Consider the following 15,194-nt stretch of genomic DNA (forward strand, 5'->3'; position numbering starts at 1 on the left):
AGTTTTACTGTTTTCTTTTTTTTTCCGGAATTACTCCTTCACCTCTTTCAATCAATTGGATTTACATTTTAATTTCTCTCCTCATGTCCCTGCTATCCTAATCTTTAAATTAATCTGGAGCAATTAAGCCATCTGTTTTGGTCTACTAGTTTAAAATGTAACTTCTCAATCTGTCATCATGTCTATCTATAATGAACACAAAGTTATTATTATTAAGTTAGCTAGTATTATTAAGTGCCCTCTTTGCTAACAGCAGCCAGAAATTCCCTCCAGTGTGTGCAGAAGACATTTTCTGTCTCCACTGTGCCTCAAACAGAGATACCAGTGTTGCAGCTTCATCCAGGTTTCATGACCAGTCTCTGTGACCCATCTGTCACTCTCCCTTAGTGACCAATAAGTCCTCTGCAGCAGTTCTCACACTGTGTGTCTCAACAATCACCCTGACAGCTTGACAGCAAGTGAGCCATCTCATCAGAAAGCAGGGGAAAAAAATCAATATTTTCAAAGAGTGAATCCCATTCTTCATTTGGAGGTGCTCAGCTTGATAATGGAACCGATTCTGCCTTGTGGATTTTTTTTTAATTGATCGCAAACTGCACAAAAGACATGAAGTGGCAATAGCAAAGAACGTATCTGCCATCTTTGTGCTTGCATCTGTGACAGAAAGGGATAATTGCAGGTGTGTTTTTGGACCTCACGCTAATAGAGATCAATGTAGGACACTTGCTGAGGGTTTTGACTGTGTCCTCATTTGAATGTTGAGTTATTTTGTTTTTCTTTGGATTTAAACGTTTCAAAGTTTCACTGTCTGAAGTAAATTGATGTTTTTTGTTGTTCAGGCTTTATACCCATTAGTCTGCAACTCTGCAGAGACCAGAGAAAATGGTACACCACTTCTGTGTTCTCTCTGGCAGACTGACACAGCTGCTTGTGATTTTTAGACTAATATATCAAATTGAAAACAAGACTGTTGTACCCAGTGATTTCATCAGTGAGCTACAAGCTTGTTTTCAGTTTTGTTGTGCAAGAGACAACTGTTCAACATATTTTACAAACTCCTCAATACCAGAGTGCATATTTATACTGCACTAGCAATCCAATGTTAAAAAACCATTTGTGAAACATTATTCTCTATTTTATTAGGGTTCGGGCTTTCCATTGGTAGCTGAACAGACCACAGAAAAAGATCGGGCAATGTTATGAAAAGGACTCTCCTTCGTGCCTTAACCAACTGGGCCACCAGGATGCACCATTGCATTCCTCCGCCTACACTGTAAGTCTCAACACAGTGTCTCACTGCAGATATGTGCTTTAATCAAACGTGTTGTCAAATCCTTTCAAACATTGTACTGCCTTGCAGGGTCATCACCATGGTTACTCTATGACACCCATGACATTCAGGAGCTCAAACTTCCTTGGATTCTTTTACAAGAACATCAGACCAGTAGGCGATGAACAGAAATTTCTCACCTCCTTCTCTCCCTGTCAAGCCAGCTGCCTCCCGTGTTAGACAGAGTGTGTGTCTGTGCTCTATTACCCAAGTAAGTCATGGAGCAACAGGGCAGCACAAGCTGCCAGATAGAATAAAGCTATGTGGTCAGTGTGTTTAAATGTGTATCGCCTCACTGTCGTCATATCTGTTTAAAAACCATCCAAACTGTTAAAGAGCGATCAGACTTGACATTTAATTTTTTCATCCCTTTTGACTTTATTCTCTCCACAAAAAGTGGGAATGAAAGAAAGTCTTCTATTAATTTCCTACTTTGTACTAGTGTCCAGGATCTACAGCTATATTTCATTTACACTATGTTAAAATACTACACACTAAGGGGCTGATTCACAAATGAATGAAGAGCTTCTGTGCAGTTGAGACAAAAAGAGGTTAAATGCACCTCAAAATGCGCTGCAGAACAAACAGCAACTTTGCGTCCTGTTAAGGTTTACTAAAATGAGCCATTATGCATTAATTTTCTATGCAAATGAATCTTCAATGCACAAACATCTACCTGCAGTATGGGGGAAAATATTACCATCTGCTGAAAGTTGGTTTGGCTTCATTTGTCATGTCACACTCAAACTTTCATTGATCATGAAAAACTGTTCCATCTCTAGATGACCTAACTATAATATAATGTTAAATATAGTCTCTTAATATCACTTTGACATTAATATTTGTACTAAAATCAGGCGATAAATCAGTCAGGTGGTGGCTGTCTGTGGCTCAACCTTGTTAATGCACACTTATCCACATTTGGGGTGGTGTTCTAGCGCTTTACATACAATCCATTCTTTTTTATAATTAAATAAGCTGCTCTAGCTCGCTCGCTCCAGGGAGGAAGCTTTTGTTATATATTGTAAAATATATATCTGTCATGAATCAACCTCACAATTAACAGATGATTGACCCTCAGTGAATCATCTGTGTGGGCTGAAGAGTGTGAAGATGCAGACAGCTTATCTATACAATCAGACACAAAACGAGCTAACTGCATAACACCCAATTTATTAACAGTTTCTATCTATCTATCTATCTATCTATCTATCTATCTATCTATCTATCTATCTATCTATCTATCTATCTATCTATCTATCTATCTATCTATCTATCTATCTATCTATCTATCTATCTATCTATCAATCAATCTATCTTCCACTGTCTGTCTATAGATCTATCTATCAATCTATAATTCAGCCATACTTAAATCTATCCATCCATCCATTCACACACCCACTCATATACCCAAATTCTTAACTTGCTGAGTCATAGTTCCAGTCGAATTTACTTGGTAATGTCTCTTGCAATATTTGCTTATTGGACGGGGAACTCTTTATGTATTACACCTAGCACCTCTCTGCCATAAAACTTTCTCAGGAGTGCTGTGTCTGTTCTCGTCTTGTGGAGACAGACAGACAAACTTTCCTCTAACGGCTTACATGCAGTGATAATCAGATTTCCCTCACAGTTTAATTGTAGGTATTCATTGGTGATATTATTATTTTATAAATTAATTAATCTACATTTTGTCACCCTTTTTTCATTTTTTATCAACCATTAATTTAATTTGTCCTCAACTTTATCTTTAGCTCCTTTTACAAGTGAATTTCTCACAGTGGAGGATCAAAAAGCTCTATCTCATCTCCAAAAAATTTTAATTATTATTTTCAATCAGTAACTAAAGACAAGAACAGCACAATAAGTGAGTCGTTTGCCAATTAAACAATCTGAATGCAGTCTACAGTACAAACAGAAAAGGATAATAGAAAGAAAGTTCTTTTTCAGCCAGCTTTTTGTCCATGTTCAATAACAAGGCTGTAATGTTTGCTCTTATATCCACGAGGAAAACAAGAAGAGCATATAAATCGAAAGGCTCTTATGATAATTGGTGTTCTGTCTGCTTGCTCCAGCTTGTCTCGGCTTTCTCTTCTTATTGATTTGAATTTGTGAACACTGGAACTTGCTTCTGAGAATGACTGCCACCTGGGGAGCAGCTGTATGGATGCTCAGGAGTTGCTTTATGGATGTGCCGCTCTGCTTTGAAACCACCTCTTTCCCATCAGGCCTCTCCTGCCAGTGTTGGAGTAATTAGCCTTTTGTTTTACCAACTGCCAAGTGATCATTCAGTGTGGATGTCCAAGCAGGAAAAAGAATGTGTGCTGACTTCATGGATAATACATCTGTAAGACAGATTGCATGAATGTTTGAATGTGTAAATGAATGGTTAACTGTCAAATCATATTCCCGCTTGACGTCTCTTGAAACATCGCCATAACATTAGTGGACAGAAGATCAATCACATTGATCATTACTGCTGAATTTCCATGCTGACTCCTCGAATCAACAAAATCCATGAACTTTTTTTAGACATGCCAGCAGAATACTCTAATACTGCTCAGTCTACCGTATTTCCATTCAATGACTTTCTGCAGACTTTTATGTTCCTCCAGATGATGAATAGTAATTATTTTTATGATTGGCTGACTCCTTTAGTGCCACTATGGGGTCAAATAACTCAGCAAGTAATAGATGGATTGCCAAATACATCCATGAGCTCCTAAGGGAGGAGTTTAATAAGTTCGGTGATCCCTTATCTTATGCCACCATGAGGTTGATATTTATGCTTTGGGTGAATAAACTCAGTAACTGCGGGATGCACTGCAATAATATCTGGCACAAACATTTAATAAGAAAAGAAAGAATTTGCTTCGTTTAAAAAATGTTCTGTTCAAAGTTGATGTCTGTGTTTGTTTAATGTATTTCAAACTTAAGTTTGAGTCATTTTTAGAAATAATCTGTCTCGTGCAAAACGGACAGCTCTCATGACGGCTCAAATAGAGAGAAAGACAGCTCACCACTGTGCTTGTTCACCTGTTTGGGTACTAGAACTGAAAGATATTTCCCTTTCCTTGCCTGAGTGTGGATCTTATCTTTACTCCCAAACCTAATGAATCTAGGTTGCATTTTATTCCCTGAAGTGGAGTCAAAGTGATCAACAGGGTGGTGACATAGTATTGGCAAAGGGCGGCTTGAGCAATGCGAGAGAAAAATGTTATCAACCTGATGAATTCATCATGTCTGACAGCCATAAGCGCTAAATGTGACCCGAGGCATAAGTTCTAAAGTGACAAACAATGTTTGTCAGAATGGAAATCCTTCCCCGAATATTGGAATACAATTGCTTTTTGTAAAACATTGAAGGTTGTTTTCTTGTTTCAGCAGCTAAATGCCAAGGTATGACATCCTGACTTACTGCCCCGGTGTGTCATCATTAGACTTAAAGCAGCACATCTAAAATGATTCACTGCAGCTCAGAGACAGATTCAGAATCACTGATAATTTCATCAGACTCTTTTCTCCTCCAGGACAGCTCATCGTAATTATATAGCAGTAGCAGAAGATATTTTGTTACCCTCCAGCTCATGAAAATCATTTTCTCCTATCTGCGCAATTTTTGTACTTCTTCACAGGGAGCATAATTGGAAATTGTTTCAGCTGGTACTCTAATATGGGGATTTAAAAAGGGCTAAATTGAAGCAGGAAGTCACCTTTCGCAATACAAAACTTTCCTCATGTATAACTGTTTGCTCGTCACCTTTCCTGATTATGACTTTGTGATTAGGTGTGTGGGTAGGAGGAGGAGGAGGAGGGGAAGTGGCGCTGAGTGTGTTATCTGGGAGATACAAGTGCTTGTTGACATAATTTCTTGCAAATATTCTCTTTCATAAACAAAAGTTTAATTTATGCCTTTTTATTCAGCTCATTACAGCACAAACATGAATTATTGACTCTTGCAGTGTTGTAATTGTGCACTTAACAGCAGATACAGCTGATAAATGAACAAACCCAGTGATCATTAGTGTTTGTGTAAGCGTGTGTGTGCAAGTGCTCATGCTTGTGCATGTGTCTGTTTGAGGTCGGGTGGGGCGACATAGGCATTAGTTTCATGCAGGAGGTCTGTGCTGTATTTCATCTGGAGTGACCTACACGAAACATCATAATATTTGGAAATCAACATGATATCTTGTTTTCAGTGTAACCATGTTTACATTACTTAATGTTGTGCTTTGGTGCAGAGTTCTTGGTCTTGGTTAAAGAGACAGCATTAAAAGTGGTTGGTGCAATATTTTGAGTGTAGCCCATCAGTGCAGTATTATTCTGTGTACATGTTTTGTTGTTTAATACATTGGAACAACATTTCTAGTCTAGTATATATGTGCAGTGTTTTTAGTGTGGTGCATTTGTAAAGCATTTTCAGGGAAATGTACTGATGCCAAATTTCAGTGTAGTGTATGGGTATTTTCAATGTAGTCCATCTATGTATTTTTTAAAGTCTGATGCATTAGCGCAGTATTTTTAGCGTAGTGAACCAACACAGTAATTCAGTACAGTGCATTGGTGCAGTATTGTTTGCATGCTACAGCTATGCAATATTTGGCCAGGAGCGTCTTCATATAATGGTCTACTGTGTCTGTGCAGCATCTCGTTGCGGAGCTTTTATGAAAGTTTTTCTGTGCAGTATCTTGGAGAAGGTGGGGAACTTGTGAAATACTTAAGTGGTGGTTGCCATGATAATAATATATGTTGAGTGTAGTTGTATTCATAGCAAGTTCTTGTGTGTTCTCTTGAATGCAGAACACAAGTATTGCTTAAGGGAAAATATAAAGGTTAAGTGATCTAATTATACACGTTTTTAGCCTGGAGTTGTTTTCCTCCAAGGTTAAAGACATGTATGACATGAAACTGCAACAGATGCTTCACACTCTTGCCATGTCAGATATCCAGGCATAGAGTATAATAAAAGTAATCTGTGTTTTCCTCAATGTCCCCATGTGATATGACAGTGACACAGCAAATACTGACCTTGGTGTACAGTGCATCTGGAATGTATTCATACCCCTTCTTTAGCCTTATTCTAAAATGGATTATAATCATTTTCCCCTTGAAATTCTACACACAATACCCCATAATGACAAAGTGAAAAAAAATTGTAGAAATGTTTGCAAATTAATTAAAATGAAACACTAAATTATCGCATGTACGTAAGCATTCACATCCTTTGCTTTGAAACTCAAAACTGAGCTCAGGTGCATCCTGAGTCCACTGATCATCCTTGAAATGTTTTGACAACTTGGCCTGAGTTTACTTATGGAAAATTCATTTGATTGGACATGATTTAGAAAGGCAAAACATTTTTCACTTTGTCAGTATTGTGTGTGGAGTTTTGAGGGAAAAATATAATTTTATCCATTTGGGAATAAGGCTGTAACATAAAATGTAAAAAAAAAAGGTGAAGGGGCATGAGTACTTTCCGGATGCACTGTAGATTTGTTTGCTCTTGGTAGCCTAAAGAAGTGAAACACTGATGTGTTGTGATGTGATTTTAAATGTCAGTGAGGGATAGAAGCCATGACACATTCTCCAAAATAATTCAACAGTCAATGTGTATCATGCACACGTAGGCCACCTCTTCATAATGAGAGTTAATTTGGGGTCTTAAGATTTTGAGAAGTCACAACGAAGACTTTCCCCAGCATTCAGTTTAACACTGATTACCCAAATGGAATGGACATCGTTTTTGTGCTCATGCTTCACATTTAGTTCCACTGTGACTCTCTCAGTCATGATATGAACAAATCAATTCCTTTTAGATTCAGTCCTCTGGGATTTGACCTTTCTGCTCATACAGACAATTTGAATACAATGCCATTTTTTTCCATTATAAAACCTACAAGGCAGGACCATACCAGCTGGGCTCATGACAATGTTGGCTTTATGTGACAGCCTTGCAATTACCTGGCTGGCTATAAACTCAAATGCCAGGAAAGAATAGAGGATGTGTAAAGGCAACCCATTAAAACGAAACACTGCTCATTACCTTCTGTTGAATACTGCAGATCTGACCTGTTGCTCTTTTATTCCTCATGTGGATGATAAATGAGATAAAGAGTCCACAGCCGTGTTGGAAGCACTGAGGCACAATGGTGCTTTGAGCCAAATGCTAACATCAGCATGATAATAACTGTGACAGCACTGAAATGCAGATTTTTATCAGTTTAATGTTTACCGTCCATCTTACTTAAGTGTGCGAGCAAGTAAACATTTGTTAATCAGGAGTACCAACAAAAGACACCTGAGGTTTATGGGAATTTTATTGGTTTTGCAGGTACTAAATCACATTGTTTTAAACCTAGTAAAAATGTAACCCCATGATAACACTTCAGGAAAAGACAGGGAACAGACACATTGGATTATATCATGAGGGTGCCATGAATGTCTGTAGAAAATTGAATGATCATCCGCACTAAAGTTATGACAAAGTTACAATCTTAGTGCGGATTGAGAGGAGAAGTCAGTAAAAATATCTTGATAGCGTTATCCAGTCATCATTGCTTGCTCATTTGCTCAAAGGCTTGGGAAAGGGCTGGAGGCTATACCAGCATGCAGTGGTCGATTGAGGCCAGTTCCAGGCAAGACAGTATCCGTATAAGTCTTCTTAGAGATTTTGTTTGAACATCCAAAAATACAAACTTAATGTAGGATCACCCTATGTTGCTTTGTAGAATCTGTCACGTACTAGACTGAAAAAAAAAGAAGAGGACCAAAAATGCTGACAAAAAAGCCAAGAGATAAATAAAAAAAACATATATAAACTTACTTAAATCATAATCAACAGTCCACAGACAATCCCACAAAAGACAGAAGAAACAATCGAGAATACGAGGAAGGACAGACCGAAGAGGAACTTGAAAGACTCAGGTGAAAAGACTCAACGAACTGACCCAGAAGGTAAACACACAGAGGCTGTTTTTGAAACCACCTATACTAGCAGTATGTAGTTATTTTGTGGAATGTAGTATGTAGTGTGTATTATTTAAATGAGTAAATCTGCAGTATGCCAAAAGTACCCAGATGTCATACTAATTCGGTAAAATTCCCTGTATGCATTGGTCCAATCACCCTTGCGTACTGTTTCCCACAATGCAATACACTAACGTTCTTTTTCTTCTTTCCGTTTATGGTGGTTGGCACTCAGTTTTTAGGTGCAATACCGCCTCCTAGTAGGAGGCTCCTACAGTGCTGGAGTGTGGACCACAGTTGTTACCAATGCTACAATGCAAATGTTTAACGATCTGTTACATATACAGTGAAGTACTGTTAAAGAAACACCGGTGATGAAAAAAGACAAAAGAAGAAAAAATAAAAGGGGGAGAGATGGCGCTATGCATTAAGGGAAACAGTACGCAAGGGTGATTGGGAATTTTCACATACTACATACTGAATTGTGTCAAAACCAGTACGTACTGCTAGTATAGTAGGCGGTTTCAAAAACAGCCATACAGTAAGGACAGGTGATAAAATCAACAGGACATACAGGGAGTGAGAACTACAAAATATACAGGAAACACTGAAGACTTTACTCAGACAAGGAATACAAGAACACAAGACATGGCACACAATGAAAAAGACAACAAATAACCCAGGAAGAACAATAAACAAAATTAACAAAAGCAACTCATGACAGAATCTTTCTTATTGTACCATCTTATAAATCCTGTCTTCATTTACTGCAGTTTTTTTGTGTTTCATGAAACCTCATCCCTGGTGTTCTGAAAAACAAAGTGAGCACAAAGTGAAACAAACTGTGGAGTCATTTGGAGGAGCTGACTGCTTGAGCAACCACGAACACTTGGTGTTCCAGGCTATATTGTTAAAATCATGAAGCAAATAGGAGACAGGAATTGGTAGGGGAAATGCAGATGGTGGTTTTGGCTTCAGGATAGTTACTTGGATCAATCTTCAGAGGGCTACAAATCTGTAGTGGCAAAAGCGTAAACAAATTACACCTTGTTGAAGTATGTGCCTGCTGAAATCGTTCCCTTTCCCTCAAATTTGTACAAATGGAAAATGTTGCTAAACAAATGCAGCTTTTTCGCACTCAATATCTCAGAGATTTTGTGAAAGGTATTTTTGAGAAAATTACAATGTGCGTGTGTCAATGAGAAGTTCATACAGAGAAATCATTCTTGTGTTGGTGAGCAAATTAGTGATGTCAGATATGATGGGATGTTCATGTGATCTTTGTAACACATGAAGAGTGTGTGATAAACACCCTCACAACAACACCTCTTCCACCAGAATGCCACTCTCTGCCTAAACTTTACTGTTTGCCAGCCAGTCCTGGAGTTGCATCCATGGATAAGCTTGCAGAATAAATAGTTATGACACAACAAACACTACCTAGACACCGCTGCTATCATCAGGAGTATCTCATGATAAGAACAGCAATATCCCCTTGTGAAGTCTAGAAATAGAAGTATTGATTTCAGGAATAAAAGATTTACAATAACACTTTCAGTTTTTTTGGGGAGTGATCTTTTCCTCTGAAAGAAGGCTTTGAAAAGCCTTCAGATCTATCAAGGAGATTCGTTCAATCTGTGGCCATAGAGCTCACATTGTAACCTGAAGGCTTTTCCAAGATTATCAAGAAATTGGTCCCTATCTGTTAAAATAAGCTCTACTGGGTTTGTGTGATCCTGTGAAGCCTCTGTCAGTGTGGAATCATCTCTCACACACCTACCTGCTGCTGCACACAGAGGTTCTCAAACACAGCCGCTTTCTTGCAGCCAAAAGTACATTTTAGGTTAAGTGATGTAGACACAGACATCCTCCCCACAGGAGCTCTGAAGTCACATTCTGTCTTTGAGCAGCAACTGGATAAATATGCAGTGAGAAAATTACAGTGCAATTTAATGATTTGGGGCTTGGCAGGCACATCTGAGGCAGAGAGGCACAGATGGACCCCGGTGGTGGCAGTAATGCTGAGATACCAGGCATCTTCACAGTCAGTGGAAGGAAAGGTGAGGCTATGAGAGAACAAAGAGTAACTCACCATGCCTTTGCAGTCAATTAAGATGGCCTTTATGTGCATAATAGTATCTGATTTGGATTAATTAATCCATTCATTTTGGCTCTGGGACATTTGCATTTACAAATATTTGCAGTAGCAGTATCCCCCGAGATAAGCTAAAATCCTCATTAGGAAACAGTCATGACACACTGTAAAACCAAATGATTGGTCGCAAGAAACAATGCATACATTTCAGACAACGTGACAGCTCTGCAAAAGGCATTAAAATACATTTGAGCTCCACCCACTCACTGACAGCAAGTCATAAAGCCTGCCTCCTCTATATTCAAACTAAAAAATAAACTATGCATGAAAGGAATTTTTCTAAAACAAAGTTTCAGACATCTCAGTAATCTCTTATTATGTCCAAGCATCTTTTTCTACTCTGACAGTTTTAGTTTTAAGTTATTTGATGCCATGGAAATGAGGTTTAATGATAATATTGAAAGTTCTGATAACAAATGTGGCTCCTGCACCTCTGTTTGCACCAAATAAGATAATAAGAAAAGGAATTATGAGATAAAACATAACTGACACAACCAAAGTATTCACTGAACTTTACAAAACCGTGAACAACTGCTTCAAAGCAACTCAAGAATCTGCTGCGTTGTAGACTGTGTAAGCCTGAGGGAAATCAAGTGGTAATCTCTGGTGTTGAAAATTAAGCTAAAGCATGAGGGGAAACAAATGTAGTTCTCCGAGTGTCCACTTTAGGCATGTTATATAAGCCAAAGAACCCTATTAGACCCCTTGAGAAGATGCCTAACTTTTACAGCAGAAATGATCATGTTTACAGCGTGGTTTCTTGATTTGTGCATACTATTTGGGCTTTTTAAAAAAATATATGCATCTGTTAAGATCATATAAAAAATAGGGGTTACACATACAGCTGTATAACTAAGTGTTCTGTGGGGAGGGCTGTCTGACAGGTCGGCACATTTGTAGCTGTTTGCAGGAGGCTAAAGGTGGGACGATTTAGTATTTCCAAAATGGCACTGTTGGGCTTCAAAATATTTATTCAAAAACCAGTAGGTGACATCAGTCTAGGTGCAGACTGCAGAAAAACGTTGCCTTCAAAAGATGTCAGTGCCTGACTTGGGGTATTTTGGCTTCAATTAGGAGTAGCGTTGTCCATCTTTATAATGAATGGTTGAAGACAATTGCATGAATAGCAATTGTGCACTGGTGTCGCAAGAAACACATTTGGAAAAATGCCAGCAGAAAGCACAATTGTCAGTATATCCAACAGGTTAAAATCACACTTTGAAATACTATCAGAGAAAAGTAAAAAACAAAATAATCAAGGCCCCTTTTATATTTGTTTGTTAGGGTTTCATTTAGGATCAAGGCTCGCCTGCACTGTCCCCACTAAATGCGCAGCTTTGAGATCAGAGCCTTCATCTTACTGGACTACCTGCAGTTATGCTCAGTGGTGCTTCTAATAAACAGTTACTGGCTCTCTCAGAGGAACCGGGGCTGTGTTGTTACGATGAATGGTCTGGGAGCAGTAATTGCTCATGAATGAGGCAGGATGCTGGCAGAGGGCTTCAGAGCCCAGACTGCCAGGGGGTGATTCATCTGAGCACAATAGCATAGTGACTCTGATGACACAGTATCGAGGAAATCATCGGAACATCACCCAAAGGAGGAATGGATGATTCTATAGAAGGATTAAAGTGGAATGATTGAATCATAGATTAGAACACACGAGAGATGCAGTGCAGACGAAATGAAAGGGCACAGTGATTATGTATTTTTCTGCTCTCTTGAAATATTCAATGGCAGAGCCACAGTCGCAATAAACGACCATGGCTCTAGACAATAGGTGGTCTTTGGCCCTGATTTAATTCCATTCCTGACAGTTTAACTGATGCCTGAATGCTGATTTCAAGACATGCTTCAAATGTAACCAATCATTAGCGCTACAGAACTCCTCACACAATCATACTATATGTCCACTCATTTAAAAAGTCCTCTCTCACCAATTTGTGGGTTTGGTTGCATATGAGTCCACCTCAGCTGTGTGGGGATGCCACCTACTGGTCAAACTTTCACTACACACTGTTTTCTGATCAAAATATGAAAGTCTGTTTCTTAACAAGACTGGAACATGACACAAAGCACATGCACATCTTATTCATATATGATCCATAGGATGATCGAAGATGTGCCGTGCCATGTGAGCTGTACAAAGCAGTCCTTGACATAACTAGGGGCGAGATGTCTTGGACGGTTAACTTTTCACTGTCAAAAAAAAAAATCCTCTTGAATCTACTTGGCCTCCTGCTTGTTCAATTCTCAAGATTAAGGGACAAGGTTGATGAAACATCTGCTAGCAGCTATGCCTTGAAACAATCTAAAAAAAAGGTCCTGTCTCAAGACTTATCTCTCACAGACTTGCCTCTGCCTGAAAACTACTCTCACTTGTGTCCATCATATAGCTTTGCTGTCCCAACCACCTCATAATGAATCTTGTTATTTTTTCTTTATTTCTATATTTTTGAGCATGTGTTTGTACTACTTTAAATGTGTCCTTATCTTTTACTTTGCATGTGCAGTGGATATCAAAAGTCTACACACCCTTGTTAAAATCAGAATCAGAATCAGCTTTATTCGCCAAGTATGCTTGAACACACAAGGAATTTGACTTTAGTAAACTGTGCTCTCTTTGTACAAGGCATAAGAATAGGAATAAGAATAAGAACTACAATAAAAAATAAGATAAAAATATAATAACAATAACCTTAGCTATAAATACAAAGAAACAACAAATAGGCTTGACTAATATGTACAGGCTAAAATAATATGATACAGTGCAGTGGTGAGTTGCAGAGGTAGTTTTACATTATAAAATAGTAGTTAAATAGTACAATAAATAGAAGTATGGAATTCTGCTTGGAGAACTGTTGCATTGTGTATCTACATGTATATTTACAGAGAGTATTTATCTGACAGGTATGACACTGTTATGGTTTAGTGTTCATCAGTGACAGCCTGGGGGAAGAAACTGTTCTTATGGCGGGTTGTTTTGGCGCACAGTGATCTGTAGCGCCTGCCGGAGGGGAGGAGTTTGAAGAATTTGTGTCCAGGGTGTGAGGGGTCAGCAGTGATGCTACCTGCCCTGTTTCCTGGCCCGGGACAGGTACAAGTCCTGGATTGGGGGCAGGTCGACACCGATGATTTTTTCTGCAGTCCTTATAGTCCGCTGCAGTCTATGTTTGTCTAGTTTGGTTGCAGAGCCAAACCAGACAGTGATGGAGGTACACAGAACAGACTGGATGATGGAGGTGTAGAACATGATCAGCAGCTCCTGGGGCAGGTTGAACTTCCTGAGCTGACGCAGGAAGTACATCCTCTGCTGGGCCTTTTTGCTGATTGTGTCTATGTGGGAGGTCCACCTCAGGTCCCGGGAAATAGTTGATCCCAGGAACCTGAAAGAGTCCACAGTGGACACAGTGCTGTTCAGGATGGTGAGGGGTGGCAGTGGGGGGGGGGGGCTTCTCCTGAAGTCCACTGTCATCTCTACCATCTTGAGCGGGTTCAGCTCCAGATGGTTCTGACTACACCAGAGAGCCAGCTGTTCCACCTCCTGTCTGTAAGCAGACTTGTCTCCGTCCTGGATGAGACCGATGACGGTGGTGTCGTCTGCGAACTTCAGGAGTTTCACCGAATGCCAGGTTTTGTGATGTACATGAATAAGATCAAGATAAATAATCTTAGAACTTTTTTCACCTTTAATGCGACCTATAACATGAACAATTCAATTAAATTTTTTTTAATCTTTTAGAGGGAAGAATAAAAAATTAAAACATAAAATAATGTGGTTGCGTAAGTGTACACACCCTCTTATAACTGGGGATGTGGCTGTGTTCAGAATTCACAAATCACATTCAAACTCATGACAAATAGTAGTCAGTATACACCTGTCATAAGTTAAAGTGACTTTGATTAATCCCAATAAAGATCAGCTGCTCTAGGAGGATTTTCCTGACATTTCCTAATTTGCATCTTACAGCAAAAGCCACGGTCCACAGAAAGCTTCCAAAGCAGCAGAGGGATCTCAATGTTGAAAGGTATCACTCAGGAGAAGGGTCCAAAATGTTTCCAAGGCATTAGATATACCATGGACCACAGTGAAGACAGTCATCATCAAGTGGAGAAAATATGGCAAAACAGTGACATTCCAGAGAACTGGACATCCCTCCAAAACTGCTGAAAAGACGAGAAGAAAGGTGTTCAGGGAGGCTTCCAAGAGGCCTACAGCAACATTAAAGGAGCGGCAGGGATTTCTGGCTAGTACTGGCTGTGTACTACAGTCATGGCCAAAAGTTTTGAGAATGACACAACTATTAATTTTCACAAAGTCTGCTGTTTCAGTTTTTATAATGGCAATTTGCATATACTCCAGAATGTTATGAGGAGTGATCAGCTCAACTACAATTAATTGCAAAGTCCCTCTTTGCCTTGAAAATGAACTTTATCACCAAAAACACATTTCCACTGCATTTCAGCCCTGCCACAAAAGGACCAGCTAACATCATTTCAATGACACACAGGTGTCACACACATTAACACAGGTGTGGGTGTTGATGAGGACAAGGCTGGCGATCAATCTGTCATGATTGAGTGACTGGACACTTTAAAAGGAAGATGGTGCATGACACCATTGTTCCTCATCTGTTAGCCATGGTTACCTGCAAGGAAACACGTGCAGCCATCATTGCATTGCACAAAAAGGGCCTAACAGGGAAGTTTATAGCAGCGAGTAAGATTGCACATCAGTCAACC

The 15,194-nt window shown here is 39.2% G+C and overlaps 1 long non-coding RNA gene across 1 annotated transcript; it reads left to right on the plus strand.

Annotated features, from left to right (window-relative positions):
* The first annotated feature begins 1,155 nt into the window (after nucleotides 1-1,155).
* LOC117831826 lies at nucleotides 1,156-1,611 on the plus strand. Its single transcript, XR_004635085.1, has 2 exons — nucleotides 1,156-1,273; nucleotides 1,361-1,611. It is a non-coding gene; the product is annotated as an uncharacterized LOC117831826 (long non-coding RNA).
* Nucleotides 1,612-15,194: the final 13,583 nt, after the last annotated feature.

This window comes from Notolabrus celidotus, chromosome 20 (genome assembly GCF_009762535.1).
Source record: "Notolabrus celidotus isolate fNotCel1 chromosome 20, fNotCel1.pri, whole genome shotgun sequence".
Lineage (NCBI taxonomy): Eukaryota > Metazoa > Chordata > Actinopteri > Labriformes > Labridae > Notolabrus > Notolabrus celidotus.